Genomic DNA, 4,511 nt, shown 5'->3' with positions numbered 1-4,511 from the left:
TCTTCTGCCACCATCAACTGCCATCCTGAATGAGAGGAAGTAGCCTTTCATTCTCTGTGGCATACTGGCTGATCATGCCTACTGTCTGCTCCCATAATCTCTCCATTCTTTCTAACCTCTTTCACTCTCTCCGTTAGATTTACATTTTAGTATTTGGTTATGTCATACAGCTATGGATGAATCAGCTGAATTGGCCTTCTCTACCTGGCCAACAGATGGAGGGTCCAAATCTCACTTCCTCAATCTCCCTCATTGTCCCGTCAGCCCTCGCATCTCTGCTGCTCCCAGAGAAGGCTGTCACCATTCTTTCCCTTTCTTTCAAAATTTCCTTCTTGTAGTCAGGGCTTCAATTAACATTTCTCTGTAGAATGACTGCATTAGGCAAAAGTTTGTGTGGGATCCAATAAAACGTCAGATGATATTGAGCATAAGTCAGGCAGAGCCCGCAGCCCAGTAAGTTATTATGTGTAAATGATACAACTTTATTTTGAGGAGAATACATGTGTACTATCAAGCTGTTTTATGGATACGCAGCGTGATTGATTACAGTGTGTGGCTCTGTCGCAACAAGATAAACTCAGATCGAATAATCTGTGGATATTTAGGCTTCAGCAATTTGTTATCCAAACACAACTCGAGAAATGAGAATTCTTTCCATTTCACCTATTTCTCTCTTCCCCTCCCCAATAAAACTACTCCCAGAGTGTTGACTTTTGATGCCAGGAGTTGTCTTCTTGCTTGGGCACTTTTCTGGTCACTCATAGAAAGAAGGTCATGTTTGTATCAAAGCAGCAGCAGCAGTAGTAGTAACAGCAGCAACAGCTGGAGTTGGCCACAAGTGAGCATGTGTGTGTGTGTGTGTGTGTCAGTGAGAGAGAGAAACAGAGAGAGAGAGAGAGGAGAGAGAGAGACATGGAGGTAGGGTGAAGCTAAGGTTGCTGTCTTAGAGCAGCCTCTGTTTTAAGTTAGCAAACAAGCAAGCCTGAAAACCATCACCATGATTTGTTTATCACATGACATAGTTTGGGCAAAAATGGATTACATCAAGGGAAGGAATGTTTTGTCGATCAATCCCAAGCAACTTGTTGCTAAAAAAATAGCTATGGAATTCATCAGCACCTTTTCAAAGAATCGTTTGTCTGTGAAACCAAGAGTTGCTTGGGTGAACCAATCAAGCAGCAGCTTCCACCTCTTCGTCGAAGCCATCCCTGAGTAACTGAGGGCACAATGACCTTCTCTGGCTTCCTAAGTGTTGGGGCCTTTCTTTTGATGAGTCACTTCTGAGTACAGCTTTGATTTCTGCTCTGAATTATGCACTTCTCTCTGATTATTACTCTTCTTACATGTATGGGGAGGATCCACGGCTGAGAGGAAGGAAACGGGATCTAGAAAGAGAAGTTCTGCCTTAGCCTCTTGGCTTTGCCTTCTGCTGGTTATATGATCTTCCTGTGTGACAGTTCCACCATCTCAGAAGTGAAGATCGTGCAGCCTAGTCCAACCATCTTCTACCCTGGTGACTTGCAAACTAAACATAGGAATCAGTCTATAAGCTGAGCAATCTTAGTTAAGAAATAGTTACTCACACAGTCACTATTGGTTTAGGTACAAATATAGTTTCCCCTTTTTCTCTTCTTTTTTTTTTTAAATTCACTTTATATCCTTGTTGTAGTCCTATCCCTCCTCCTCTCCCAGTCCCACCCACCCTCTCCCCTGCTTTCCCTCCCTTTTTCTTCAGAAAATGGGAACTCCCTGTCCCATCCAGCCAAGCTCATCAAATTGCATCGGGATTGAACATGTCCTCTACCCTTGTCTAGAAAGGCACTCCCACCAGGGGAAAGTGAACAAAAAGCTGTCAAGTGAGTCCATGTCCAATACAGTCCCCACTTCCCTTACTAGTGGACACACATGAGGACTAAACTGCCCATCTGCTACATCCTTGTAGGGTGTAGATCCAGTTCATGCATGGTCTTTGGTTGATGCTTCAGTCTCAGCAAGCCCCTGTGGGCCCTGGTTACTTGGCTCTGTTGGTCTTCTTGTGGAGATCCTATCACCTCCAGGTCCATTTCTGTTTTTTCCCCACTTTTCCACAAGACTGCCTAGGCATTGCCTATTGTTTGGCTGTGAGTCTTGCCATCTGTTTTGAGGCACTACTGGGTAGAGCCTCTCAGAGGACAATTCAATCAGGCTTCTGGTTGGGCCAGGCATTGGTTGGGCATTCCCTCAATCTTTTCTGTATCTGCTCTACCTTTATCTTGTACATCTTGTAGGCAGGGTAAATTTAGGGTCAAAGTTTTTGTGGGTGGGTTGGTGTTCCCATCCTTCTGCTAGGAGACTAGTTTGGTTAGTGGGTGTCCTCTTTGGTCTCTATAGTATCTGCTACTAGGAGTTTCTGCTTGATTGCCCCTCATAACCTTACAGGGGCCTATCCTAACTTAGATTTCCAGCTTGTCACAGAGATACCTTCTTCCTCAGTTTCTCTTTTCTCTACAAGCCTTCTGTCCTCTCACCCTGATTTTCTCCAGTCTGGTCTCCACCCTCTTTTCTTTCTGTGCCCCCTCTTCTACCTTGTTCCCTCTCTTTGACCACTACCTCTGTCTATTTTATCTCCCCTTCTGAGTGAGATTTATGCATCCTCTCTTGGGTCCTCCTTATTACTTATCTTCTTTGTGTTTGTGCCTTGTAGTGTGCTTATCCTGTACTATATGGCTAAAATTCACTTATGAGTGAGTACATACCATGTGTGTCTGTGTGTCTTTCTGGATCTATGTCAGGATGATCTTTCCTCGTTCCATTTATTTGCTTACAAATTTCATGATTTCTTTGTTTTTAATAGCTGGGTACTATTCCATTGTGTAAATGTGCCATAGTTTCTTTATTCATTCTTTGGCTGAGAGACATCTGCGTTGTTTCCAGATTCTGGCTATTGTGACTAAAGCTGCCATGTACATAGTTTAGCAAGTATCCTTGTTGTATGGTGGAGCATCTTTTGAGTATATACCTAGGAGAGGTATGGCTGGGTCTTGAGGTAAAGCTATTCCCAATTTTCTGAAAAAGTGCCAGATTGATTTCCAAAGGGGTTGTACAAGCTTGCACTCTCACCACCAACGGAGGCGTGTTCCCTTTCTCCACACCCTTGCCAGCATGTGCTGTCACTTGAGAATTTGATCTTAGCCATTCTGACAGGTCTGAGTTGGAATCTCAGCATTGATTTGATTTGCATTTTCCTAATAACTAAGGAAGTTGAACATTTCTTCAAGTGCTTCTTGGCCATTCGAGATTCCTCTTTTGAGAACTCTCTGTTCTCTCATTCTCTCTGTGCCCCATTTTTTAAATTGGGTTATTTTGTTTATTGTTTGATTTCTTGAGTTCATTATATATTTTGAATATTAGCCCTTTGTCAGATGTAGGATTGGTGAAGGTCTTTTCCCAACCTGTCAATTTGAGCCCCTCTCCCTTTTTATTTCCTGACCAGTCACTTAAGACCTCAACTGCTTAGATTATCAGAAAGTCCAATTCTGTTGTTCATACCCCATATACATTTCCTTCATTACTCCTTGGGGCATGGTATCTGCGGTATGTGGTTTGCAAAGACTGTTTTATCTGTGAACCTTTGCCTACAGCAGTAGTTTTTAGCTTGTGGGTTTTGATATCCTGAAAATCATATATTTACATTACAATGCATAACAGTAGAACATTTCAGTTATGAAGTAGGAACAAAATAATTTTACGGTTGAGGGTCACCACAATACGAGGAACTGTATTAAAGTTTACAGCATTAGGGAGGTTGAGAACTGGCCTAGAGGCCTTATGCAAATTGTACGGGTCTGGATCCCTTAATATGATTGCTAGGCTTTCTTAGCCTTGGGTCCTTTTGCACACACACTTTCTCCCTGGATCACCTTTTCCCAAATCTCTTCTCCAAAATGTCCTCTTGGAATTCCTTAGGTCCGAATACTGGGTCCATTAATTACAGTTTATTTACTTTGTATCCCAGCTGTAGCCCTCTCCCTCTTGCTAGAGGACTTGAGGGTGTCCTGGGGACAATAGAATGCTGTTTTATTATTTAAGTGAAAATGAAAAGTAGCCTCTTCTAACAGGGTTGTTGCAAGATTTAGATGAGATGCTAGATGCTTTCCTCAGAAGAGTATGTGTCATGACTAGGGTGTTGTTAGCTGTTTTCTACTTTGGCTGAAGGGTGACAGATGATGGCTATTGATAGATGAGTTTCCCTAACCTGAGATTTGCATTGCAGGGCTGCAGGGATTATTATTCAGGTTGTTTCTCCCGTAAAATGGTCCTGCGCTCCGAATATAACAAATACAATTTAGCTGTGTCTTTTTTCTCTCCAGTGACATTCAACAAGTTGGACTTAGTAAGTTAAACAAGCGTACGATTGTACAACACCAAATGGTCAGCCCATGAGATGCTCTTCACCTGTCTCCTGCTCTGATTCCAATCATCTATAAGAGTAGAGGTTTGCTTCAGGATTAACTGGTGAGCAGCCAAGACAT

This window comes from Psammomys obesus, unplaced genomic scaffold (assembly GCF_907164565.1).
Source record: "Psammomys obesus unplaced genomic scaffold, mPsaObe1.curated_primary_1811, whole genome shotgun sequence".
NCBI classification, from domain to species: Eukaryota; Metazoa; Chordata; class Mammalia; order Rodentia; family Muridae; genus Psammomys; species Psammomys obesus.
The sequence above is the reverse complement of the archived record's forward strand: the minus strand, read 5'-3'. Positions refer to the sequence as shown.